Raw genomic sequence first — 13619 nt, forward strand, 5'->3', positions numbered from 1 at the left:
TGCAGAAAACAGCCGAAGGCCACCAATGTGTCTTCAACACAGCAAGAAAATCTCCCACCCGGAGTCGGGCTTCAGCTGGCCCCTAAACAAAAATGTGTACTGGTTCAATGCAAATGGACGTCACTAAACTCCAAAACATGTAAATGAACTAAAATTAAGACTAACAAAGGCCAGAGGCTCCTGACTTGGGACAGGCCCAAAAATGCATATATACCTCGTAATAAACAGGCGTTCCTATTATAAAAGAAGATGTAGTAAGATTGCCAATGAAACAACTATAAACAAGAGGCTAAATGAAATCAATGTAAAACATTTATAGGTCACTATATGGCCTTCATTAATTAGGGGGAAACCCATACCGTAGAGTAAGCTATAATAAACCCGATATGACAAAATGTTAAATAATTGAAACGAGAAACCATCGACCTGATTTATTATAACACAATAAAAGAAAAGCAAATATGAAAGGCAGCAGCAAACAACAACCCTTCAATAACAGGTTCCTGACTTAAAACGTGTTTTTCAACAAACAATCAGCATTCCCACACGAACTCTGCTACATTTCTTGCCGACCTTTTCCTTCATTTAAATGAGGCTAACTTTATTCAAGAGCTTTTTAACAAGAATCTTCCTAACTAATTCTCTGTATCCATGAAATAATTTGTAACGGTTGTAATTAATGTGTGGTAACGAGATCTCTGACTTCATGATTTTCAGCTTGACATAAACTGCGTTCAATAAAATCTAAAACGCGACTACAGATACGGGTATAGCAAACACCTAGTGCAATATACACACCGTAAACAATACTTCGGGTAAATGTCCTCAAAAAATTAGTATAGTTCAGACTAGAGTCGAGTTATATTAGGTAAAATTTAGACCAATTCAGAATGGTCGAGTCAAATCAGTACAGTTGAATAAACAAACTGCTCATTTCAAATATTTATTGGTTTGTAGTGTATGGAAAATTAAATTTAGGCGCTAAGATAGGTCAACGAATAATATTTTGTAGCAAACAAGTAATTGCAGGTAGAATCTGCGTAAATTATATTGAGATTTCCTTGATGTAACTTTATCCTTTGTCTCAAATCAAGATTTTATTAACGCATACATGTAACGTTATGTAAATAAACGAAATTTTAACATTGGCAGAAGGGAAATTTAAGAAGATTGAATGTTCACTATCATTTAAAAAGAAATTTTGAATTAAAGTTAATCAAGTTGTTTTACAAAATATAAAAAAGGCACTAACTATTGAGCGCCCTAGGATACTTTAAATATGATAAAGAAGATGTGTGATATACCTCAATGAGCCACCAATCCGACGACACAAATTACAAAAGAAAACCTGTCAGCAGTAATATTTGTGTTGGTGAAATGTAGTTTGTAAATTCTTTTATTTGCAGAACAATAGATTTTGGTAGAAAAAAGTAAGAAAAGTCAATAATACTATTAGTGAAATTTTAAATATTTCAAATATACTTTATACAAAAAATAAAAAAATGGGATATGGTTGTGAATGAGTCAACTCTCCAACACAGACCAATAAAGTAGAAATTAGCCACTAAAGGTCACCGTATGACTTGAAAAATTACCACAGCCCATACTGCACAGTAAGCTAAAAAAAAAAAGGAACCGAAATGACAAAAATAAAACAATTCAAACGTGAAAACTAACTGCCTGTATGTACACTGAATTACAGTACAGGCTTATGACTGTGGACAGGCCCATACAGAATGTGGCATGTTTAATTTTTTGCTGGCTGCAAACCCTCCATCTCATATTCTTCGTCTTAAAATATGACCAGCAATGCAAGATCCGCAAATTTGCGATTACGAAAGCAATATTTGTATATTGTCTGTTAAGGAAGTTGGACACAGTTAAGCTAGACTTTCCTCGATGTTAATGAAGCATGTGTTCCAATCTCGATGAACAAAGAACAGACGTATGATTTCGCAAATTGACACATTTAACCTTTTTGGGTAAATTAAAGACGAACTATATGTTATTTGTGGTGTCAGCCCTGAAAAATCTTAGATATCAGATGACGAAAGTCTGTTGTAAAGTTGTCACATCATTAGACATATTAAAAAGGAAATATATCGATGTGACTAAATGGTAAGTAATTGTAATAATTAATTTCAATTTTCACAAACATCTGATCTACAATGTATTCAGATGAAGAAGCATATACAACCATACATAATGTTCTATGTTACAACCTCGTATTATGCCGACGAGGAAAGATATCAGCCAACAATTAACAAGCTTAGCTAGACGATTGATTTGAGACTTGGGAAATAGTAAGGGCGGAAGTACCACGACGTCATCCGATAATTTCAGATCCCGCTGAAGGAAAGACGCAAATGCAGATTTTACGTGTTGGGCTAAATATCCGACGACCTTTATATAATCGAACGTGTTAACTTGTATAACCTTAGATTATACAACGGAGAATATCTACCGTACTGTTGTCAAACACACATTTATAGATATAAATCATATCTTTCTAATAGTTATACCTCCAAATAATATTCTTTGCAGATTATAAAACTATAATGTGACATGTTTTAGCCTTTGTTTATTAATTAAATATATGTGGTATTTTTCTAAAATTTCACTTGGTGCTGGAATAGAAAAGTAAATTATTTTAATAAAATAACAATGTTTGATTGGTTGACTAAATAATGGTTGCTTACAGCTCAATTTAAACTTAAAAAAAACAGAAGGATAACATGGTCACAGTTAAATATAGAAGTGAAGCGCTCTCATATTGGAAATAAAGTTTGTTTACATCTTGAAATATGGATCACAGCCATGCATAGAAACTATGGTCAACTGGTATTATTAGTAGTAAAACAACATTCCATAGCAACCCTTTCCATCGAGACGACGACCCTCTTATTGTCTCCTCCTAACATATTTGCGTCGTTTTGGTTTTTCCTTTATTGGTATTCTCTGTTTTTCTTCGGCTTTTGATTTTTTATTGTCCCTTTGTTAATTGCCTTCTTTCTTTTTTTATGCTTTTGATCGACAAAAATGCTTTCTAATACATCAATTTCTTCATATACTAATATATTTGACAATTTGTTTTCAAAGTGACATGTTTATAACTCTGCTTTATATGTAGTTTTTAAAATATTAATTTATAAATATTCAAAAGAAAATTCATGATGAAAACCATTATTTCGCCCCTCGAATTGTAATATAGAAATTGTTTTACCTCTTCCAAACTTAATGAATTTAATGGATAATGATATATATTTATGAAGTCTGACTAATTCAAAATAAGAAATGCTATGTATACTGTCCTTAACTTTTTGAATTTGTCATTATTTTACGTTTTATGTAGCACAACAGTATATTTGTTTAAAATGCAAATTGTATGTTTTAAAATGTGTCTTTATTGTTTGCTAAGATATAAAATACAAAAATAGAACATCCATTGAGACTGTATAAACTCTCTGTAACTCAAATTACAAATAAGGAGATTAAAAACGTGCTAACAATTGACTATTTGTGGTACCGTAAATTCGTATTTTAACAATAAGAAGTATTAGTCTTCAACCAAGTAAACTTTTGTTTTGTTGATATATAAATGTTTATTCGGAGTTCTAATATCATGTCCTATTATGAAAAAAATTTCTGGATCTATGTTTGTTATCGTGTAAATATCAAAGATGATTTAGCACCTGACATAAAGATTATTATACACCGTAATATTAATGCTCTTTCTGATAAACCTCAAATGCATTAAATATCTACTAAGCCAACCATGCTAATTTGAGAAGGAATGGTGTATTTGATAATTTTCTTCCAAATATGGTTTTCAGAAACATTCAGAGACAAATGGTGTTACCCAAATCTTTTGAAAAAAAATTTCGGTCACCCCTTCTTCGATATGGTACTTCATTTGTCTCAATGTTGTTTGATTTGGCCTTAGAACTTTTTTTCATGCGAGTGTCACTCTCGAGTCTTTTGTAAACGATAAGCGCGTCACGCGTACACAATTATAAGTCTTGTATCTTTGATTTTTTTTTTCCTATTTAAATGCAATCATCCTAAAGTAACATTTCATGGTATCCTAGTGTTGAAAATAATCAGGAATTTTGCTTTAAAAAAATATCAACATCTTGTACCAGATAACCTTTTTCGGAAAAGCTGTTGTTCATTTCTGAATATCAGTGAAAAGATTTTCAAATGTATATATTTTTCCTTATTTTAAAGTTTCGATTTCAAATATTGCTAGAAAATTTAAAAAATTAACGAAAAATGAAAGACACAATTCAAATATACATTTACTGATATCTAACAGATAAGAAAAACAAATCTCAATAGAAATTAAATATATTCCTAACGTTTCCAATATTTTACCAAGACCTACCAGTAATACATCATACAGATACATGAATTTCAAATTCAAACTTGAATATCTCTACCGATTTTGCTGTGAATTTACACTGACCAAGCATTACTTTAAAGTGTGCACTGTTTGGCAATGTCGTTTCTTGTTTATCTGCACAATAGTTTCGTTGTTATTTTATTTGTTAAGTTCTGGTATCATTCTTTGTTATTATGAATGTTGATTCCTTTTATAACAAATATAGCTCAGTATCTTATATCTATAATTAATCTATACGATTATTTTCAATTCTGAAAGCTTACTTCTGTATTATTCTTACTTACGTTTCTTTCTTAGACACGGGCATTTAAAATGGCAAGCTAAAACTTCCTTGCTGAAATATGATTCATAGTTAAGATCACGTGTCTGCGACGTCTATTTTGAACCAGTTTTAGTCCATGACAGAACACCAAGTGTTGTCTTCATTTACTTTTGGGAGTGTTGTTGTCATTAGTATATTTTCAAAAAATTTGTTGATTTTTAATACAAAAATAATTTCCAAATATTTTCTTTTCACTAATTTTCTGTGCCAAATTCATTCTTAACCAAATACAAAGAAAGTACAACTATGAGTTGGCTTCCGAAGCTGCACAAAACACCTTACAGACATAGATTTATTTCGCCTTCAAGCTATTGTTCCACTACTAAACTGTCCAGTCTACTTACTATTACACTTGGTACAATCAAAAACCTGGTAATAAATTGTTCAAATAAGGCCTTTGAAAATAGTGGAATTAATTACTTTTAGAGTGTCAAAAATTCGTTGGAGGTACTTGATAAGTTGCATGCTTATATTGGTGATTTCGAATCTGTTCAAAGTTTTGATTTTTCTGCGCTATATACCACTTTGCACCATATTCTTATTAAAAAACAATTCACACATCTAATTAAATTGACATTTAAAGAGTCATAATGCGAATACATATGTTCAATCTCTTTTAGGAAATTTATAGTAACAACAAACAAAAGAACTATGTCAATTTGATACAATAACTGCACTTGATTTTTACTAAAAAACTTTTTTGTTCGCTATGGAGATTCCTTATATCGACAAGTTATCGGAATTCCAATGGGGACTAACTGTGCACATCTTATTGCGGACCTGTTTCTGTATTGTTATGAGTTACAATTTATGACTTAAATCAACAAAGACACATCGAAACAACATCTGATACAAATATTTAATAACACTTTTAGATATTTGGATGATATATTGGCTCTCAATAATGCCGACTTCACTATTTACACTTAAGAGATTTTAAATAAAGCTAATACTAACAATGAACACTGCCCTTTCCTGGATCTTGATATCTATATCTTTAACGGGAAGCTTAATACCAAATGTACGGTAAAAGAGATGATTTTTTCATTTCCTATTGTCAATTATCCATTTTTAGATGGTGACGTTCCCTTGTCACCATCTTATGATGTTTATATATCTCAACTTGTTCGATTCCGTCGTGTTTGTAACAATGTAATTGATTTTAACGAAAGAAATCTCTGTATTACTGAAAAAATATTACACAAGGGTTTTCGATATCACGAACTAGTCAAAACATTTACTAGATTTTATCATCGGTACAAGGACATCATTCGTAAACATAAAAGAGGGACGAAAGATACCAGAGGGACAGTCAAACTCATAGATCGAAAACAAACTGACAACGCCATGGCCAAAAATAAAAAGACAAACAGACAAATAATAGTACAGATGACTCAACATAGAAAACCAAAGACTAAGCAACACGAACCCCACCAAAACCTGGGGGTGATCTCAGGTGCTCCAGAAGGGTAAGCAGATCCTGCTCCACATGTGGCACCCGTCGTGTTGCTTATGTTATTACAAATCCGGTAAATAGTCTAATTCGGTAAGTCACATTCGTGAAAAGGGAGGGTATTGTAGTTACGACATAAGGAACATATCCGATATCATCTGTGAAACGGTTATTCCATAACGGTCAACCAACTCGTGATGGCGTCCGTAAAATTTACGAAGGGATGACTTCAACTTCACCATAAATAAATATGCAGACATTGTATACGTTCAGGTATTTCACATCCAATCTAAATCAACATGCAGACATCGTATACAATCTTTTATGGTTATATTCTATACAAAGCACAAAAATGACGTCATTCACCTCAAAAGCTAAGCAAACCTTTTAACAGACTTATTCAGAAGGGATATAGTTACGATACTGTTGTCAGGTCATCAAAGATGGCATATTTTGGAGTTAATATTGATTCACTCAAAGGGTCTTTGCATCGGAAATAAACACATTTATTCTAAAACCAGTTGTTGGCATGATACGGGTTATGTTCATCTCATATATTTTATGATGGTATGATACCAAGAGGGATGTTGTGCTTGATTTTCATATGATGAAGACATTATCTTTCAATCAGTTTAATTGAGGTCTGGAGCTGGAATGTCAGTAACCTTTGTTAATTTATGTATCATTGTCATTTTGCTTTGTTTCTTCTGTTACCTTTTCTGACATCGGACTATGGCTTCTTTTGAACTTAGTTTTACTGTGCGAATTGCTTTGTGTTTTTTTATTCTACATTGGCTAAAGGTAAAGGGGGAGGGTTGAGATCTCATAAAACATGTTTAACCCCGCCGCATTTTTGCGCCTGTCCCAAGTCAGGAGGCTCTGGCCTTTGTAAGTCTTGTATGTTTTTGTTTTAGTTCATTTATATGTTTCGGAGTTTAGTGTGACGTCCATTTTCACTAAACTAGTACACATTTTTGTTTAGGGGTCAGCTGAAACCAGCCTCCGGGTGCGGGATTTTCTCGCTGTGTTGAAGACAATCGGTAGCTTTGTGCTGTTTTCTGCTCTTTGGCCGGGTTGTTGTCTTTTTGACACATTCCACATTTCCATTCTCAATTTTATTGATCATCTCAGTAATAATATTATAAATATTAGTACCGAGATAAAAAAAAAACATTATAATAAGTAATTGGAATTGTATATACTGAATTGTTATGCGTTAAGTGAATGTCATAAAAAAAGTAAGCTATGTGTAGACTATTTTGTGTGATATTAAACATGATGTAAAAGTTAAGAGGGATGTATGACTTACTGTAAATTAGAAACTAATGAACCAAATAAAATAATTCTACAATGTATCAAATAAAATGAAAGACATGAAAGTCTAGTAATTGTGATTGATTCAGCTGAAAATTTCACATATAGTTCATAATGTTGTGTACATGTCCTATTGATACATAGAAGCTGTATATTAAATAAATCAGCATAGCATATGGCTTTGCATGTTTCTAACCAGCCAATTTTCAACAACATACAAAAAATAATTTAACGAAACCCTGAATTGTTCTTATTATGTAAATGATAAAGTGTCTGTCTTGTAAAATACACTTACACGCAATGCAGTCTACATGTATTACCGTAGGTCCTACCAGTTGTGGAACAAACTGGACTATAAACCGTAGGGCAAATGCAACGAGAAAACACACTATCTAAAAGGGAAAACAGTACACAATTAAAAAAGTAGTAACAAAAATACCGAAGTCCAAGGTAAATTAAAAAAGGGGGAAGTTCATAAAAACTGACTAAATCAAACGGAACGAATGCAAAACAACTGTCATATTCCTGACTTTGTGCAGCATTGGTTAGTTAAACCTGGTTTTACAGCTAACTTATCCTTCCACTTGTATGACATTCGTTTATAGTTCTATTATATCGACAAAATTGGGTGAGCAACAGACATAACATTTATTTGAGACAATAATTCGGATCCAGCAACCAAAACAATGTAAACATTCAGTAAACTCATAACAAGGATTACAATTGTTTACGCCAGACCGCGTCTCGTCTACAAAAGAGTCATCAGTGACGCTCGTACTAAACAAGTTAAAAACGCCAAAAAAAGAAAGAAGTTGAAGAGCATTTAGGACCCAAAATTCCGAATTTTGCCAAATACAGCTAAGCTAATCTATTCCCGGGAAGAAAATCCTTAGTATTTCAAAAATTTCAAAGCTTTGTTATCAGTTGATAACTATGAACATATCAATGATAATGTATGTCAAGACAGACATGCTAACTACGAAGGTAACATCCCAGCCATACAACACAACTGACTAAACTATTTCGGTATTGGCTGTAATTTTTTCAGAAACCCATATTGTGCGCATGGTAATCATATCATTATTTTTATGTAAACCTGCTGGAATCATTATGATATGTTTTGAGGACAGTTGCATTTCTAAGTGAGACACAATAGATGAAATAGAACGAGGAGATTTGTAGAAGAAATTAGATAATTATTGTGATACCAGAAGGATTTACAAAATCTTCTGATGAACTATTACACACAATCGATTATTAATCAGGATGTTTTTGAAAGCACTGAAATGAAGGAAAAAACAATTGTAAATTACTACCTGTACACTACCAGGAATTTATACAGCGTTAACATGTAATTTAAATGCCACTACATATACAGTATTGGTATAAAAAGTCATCAATCAGTACATTTATTACTCATATGTATTCGGTACAATTAATTGTGTGCATGTTTTCAGTAATGTTGAGAAAAAATTGTTACCAGTACTAAAAATTTCAGTCATTTTACAGTACAGAAAATTTCAGTCGTTTTTCAGTACTGTAAATTTCAGTCATTTCTCAGTACTGAAATTTTAGTCATTTTTCAGTACAGAAAATTTCAGTCGTTTTTCAGTACAGAAAATTTCAGTCAATTTTCAGTACTGAAAATTTCAGTCATTTTACTGAACTGATAATTTCAGGCATTTTTCAGTACTGTAAATTTTAGTCATTTTTCAGTACTGAAAATTTCAATTATTTTTTAATTACTGAAAGTTGTAGTCATATTCAAGACCTAATAAAAAAGTTCTCGGTTATGCTATCAGAAATATCATAACCCCCAATAGTGAGTGATGAATAGAAATATGGTTACTTGGTCTTCTTCCAAACGGCAGTAAAACGCTTGCCAAAGTGGGGCCTCCGTTTGGCTGTGCGGGATGTATCATGTTTGCAGCTACGTCCTGTCAGAATGTTGAGGTTAAATCCGATGCCTCGTGTAAAGATAGTGCCAAGATCTCTGCACGTTAAGAATTCTTACAACAACTCTTCGAGGGGTCCGTAGGTGGCCTGTTGCAAGGCAGAGTTTCTGTCCAAATCCAATATACCCTCATTTTCCAATGGTAGTCCAAATTCCCCCGACCATCATCCCGAATGGCCTCTATTATTACAGGACCTACCTATTGTATTCATTGTTAACTTGTTCTCGTCCTGAACATGCATGAAATATTTGCCACTGGACGTTAAGTAACCAACAATCAATCAATCATCAACAAATATCATAAGTTGGTTTGGGATAAATACAAGTATTTTATTTTAAAACTCCATCGCTGTATGTATTCTTTCATTTCAACAAATTAATGCATTGAAGATGATTATTTTGATGTACTATATGGCCACATTCTGTATGTGCCTGTTTCAAGCCACGACTTCTCATTTTTGATTGTCGTTGTTTGTTGTATGTCATAAATGGTGTTATTCAATGTTTTTGACGTAGATCAGTGCGGGTTTTTTTTCTTACGGTTAGTTTCGCTAGTTATTAAGTAGACTTTTATAGCTTTCCATGCGCTATGTTTTTTTCATTGTTGATTTGTGTGATAGACGGAAAAGGAGCTGTTATAAAGACAGTCAAATTCAATCCCATAAGCAACACATACAAAACCATCAGACAGAGGTCACCAATACAGTTCTTTAGTGTAAACATTTAGCAGTCCACAGCATACAAGAAGCTCTGAATGGCTCTGACAAAAACAAATGTTAACTAGCTGTACAGCACAATGTCGAAATATCGTTTATTAAACTAAATGTATAACTACACAAAGACATATCTATGACATGACTTTGTCCGACTTGGAATAGAGGTGCACATAAATGTCGCGGGTTAAACCGATTTGTCAACGTCTGACGTTGGACATTATGGTTATATATAGTATCCTTCTTCTGTTGTTGATAGTTGGCAAGCATACCACATCTCCTTGTTTTTATAATACAAATAAATATGTAGATTATATATGCAGTCGTCCATATTAAAACTGTTGATCTTTAATTAACAATGTATGGTCAAAGCTATTTTTGACTAGGTACTTTCTTGGAGCACTTAAATTGCAATGAAGTCTTTAATATAGTTCACGTTTCTCCTATAGATAGAAAACATTCTTCTGATACCATGACAGTTTGTTATCCGTAATAATTTCAAAATAATTTAAAAGAAAGTGCACACATTTCAAGATCTTTTTATAACATAAATAAAAACAATAGTAGTAAATGTATACCGCTGTTCGAAATTCATAAATCGATTGAGAAAAAAACAAATCCGGGTTACAAACTGAAACTGAGGGAAACACATCAAATATAAGAGGAGAACAACACACAACAGAAACATAACATTAAAATGTAACACACACACAGAAACGAACTATAATATAACAATGGCCATTTTCCTGACTTGGTACAGGACATTTTAAGAAAAAAATGGTGGATTGAACCTGGTTTTGTGGCTAGCCAAACCTCCCGCTTTTATGGCAATGTTAAATATAACATTAAAATGACAACATTACATGACAGGACTACAATACAAATAAATGGGAGAACATATAGGACAGAGAAACATACGAATAATAGCTAACAAAAGGTACCAGGTTTAAAATTTAATACGCAAGACGCGCGTTTCGTCCACACAAGACTAACTAGTGACGCTCAGATAAAAAAAAGTACGAAAGCCAAAACAAGTACAAAGTTGAAGAACATTGAGGACCAAAAGTTCCAAAAAGTTGTGCCAAATACGGCTAAGGTTATATGTCTGGGATAAGAAAATCCTTAGTATTCAGAATAAATCCTACTTTTGCAAACAGTAAATTTATAAAAATGACTATAATAATGAATATAATAGATAACATGATAACACCGAAGTGGTGACTAACTACAGAAAAAAAAACGGATACATAAAACAACATAGACCCGTACATTAAAATTCACAGCCGAGTTAGCCAAAGAGATCAACGCAAAAAAAGTGACGTCACATTTGAATTTCTGAAATTTCACCAAAATAGGATAGAATTAGGATAGAATTATTCAAGATTTGGTTTATAATACTCGTATAACATTTATTAATAACAATGAAAATTACAATACTAATTAATATAAAATGTGGTAGTAATTAGATAATTAATAGTATTATCTATCTATGTCGGTGTTTCTTCTAAATCAAACTGTAAATAAATCTTGGATCAAGTCCGGAGCCTATAGTCTAGTGGTTGTGGTTGGTTTATTTCGTTTATATTTGTTGTTTGTAAATTGTTTTGTTATAAAGTGGGCAGTTAGTTTTCTCATATGAATTGTTTCATATTCATGTTTTTCATGTTTAACCTTTAATAGCGACTTTACGGTATGGTGTTTTACTCAATTAATCAAGGCCGTACAGTTGCCTATAATTGATTATATCTACTTAATTGAACTTTGGTGGATAGTTGTCTCATTGGTAATTATAAACACATTTCCTTAATTTGTTTTTATTGTAATAGAGGTATTTGGCATGTTTGGAAGTTTCAACTTCTGCAAATATAATGCTTTAGATTACTTTGTATTATCGGTTTAAACCAGAAACCAGCAATACCAACATTGATAATTTCTATTCAACGGCAGGAAATTAGAACCTGAACTTTGCTTCTTTTTGTTCTTTGTGTGGTTTTAATATTGCATAAAAATTTTGACAGCAGTAGATTTTGAATGAAAAGCTGGACTAAATGTTAGGGTAGTAAGGCAGAATCTAATTAAAATACATAATCTAAATATAAAAGGAAATATTAGTTAAATCCCCATGAAACAGTAACCCTTCTACCAAAGATATTTCAGTCTATTACTATATGTAGTATAACTCGGTTTTCTTCATCTTTAACGTCACAACTCAAAGAGTGTTCAATTGCAAACAAACGGTAATTTTTGTCCTTGATCTAAGGCACTTAAATCCAAAGCGGTTAGTATAAAAGAATTATTTAAAATACAGACAAATTTTCTATCTATGAAATTAAGGTGAATCGAGCTATCACATGATTTTTTTTTTATGTGAAATGAACATGAATTTAACAGTAACTGTACATATTTTAGATAATATTAATGCTTCTCTAGTATACCTTCTATGTTTTATGATACATAAAATTAGAAAATAGATATGTCTTCTTTTTTGGTAGTGACTATGTGTTCATACTACCATTCTATATTTCTTTCTTGTTGTTCAAATTTCTTGGTCCTCATTCATGAACTATTTTATGCTGATAGTCCAAAGGATAAAGATTAAGTACAAGTGTCATATAAACCTAACATTATCAAAGATCCACGAAAATGAAGTCAAGGTGAGATCAAACAGTTTAAGCCAGAAAGACATGTATAATAGCTGACAATCATTACACACACCTAACATAGTTTTGCTATTGCTTATTTTATACAAGAAACAGACAAAACCATGAAAATTAAATATTGACCAATGAACCATGAAAAAATTAAGTCAAGGTGACTCGTCAGATGAACCCTGCCAGACAGACATGTACACCTTAAAATCATTTCATACACTATACATAGTTGATCTATTGCTTATAGTAATAGACAAAAAACAAAAATTAACATTGACCAATGAATTGTGCAAATTAGACAAATAATAGTACACAAGACACAACATAGAAAACTAATGACTTAGCAACACGAACCCCACCAAAAACTGGGTTTGATCTCATGAGCTCCAGAAGGGTAAGCAGATCCTGCTCCACATGTAGCACCCATCTAGTTGCTCATGTTATTACAACCCCGATAAATAGTCTAATTCGGTAGGTCACATAATATGTAAGTGAGAAATTCACATAACAAAAATAGAAACTTTTTTCAAGCAGTCGCTTGACCATGAAAATGAGGTCAAGGCCAACAGACATATGACAGACCATCGTTATATAAGCCATCTGTACACAAGGTATGAATCCCCCAGGCCATGTCAATTACCATCTAAAATATAAAGCTCTATACAAATAGTTTACGCCGTAGGATTCTTATCTGTATGTTTCGCATGTCGCAGTAGAGACAATAAAGCAAGAAGACAAGCAAATGTGTCATTGGTATAGAATTTCATTTACATCGATGACTCGCATCCTGGATGATAGTTATATTATTGT

The 13619-nt window shown here is 32.4% G+C and overlaps 1 protein-coding gene across 3 annotated transcripts in view; it reads left to right on the forward strand.

Annotated features, from left to right (window-relative positions):
* LOC127702557 (uncharacterized) overlaps positions 1–13619 on the forward strand; it is a 168793-nt gene that overhangs the window by 101596 nt on the left and 53578 nt on the right. The window lies entirely within an intron of this gene.

Source organism: Mytilus californianus, unplaced genomic scaffold, assembly GCF_021869535.1.
Source record: "Mytilus californianus isolate M0D057914Y unplaced genomic scaffold, xbMytCali1.0.p SCAF_5, whole genome shotgun sequence".
Lineage (NCBI taxonomy): Eukaryota > Metazoa > Mollusca > Bivalvia > Mytilida > Mytilidae > Mytilus > Mytilus californianus.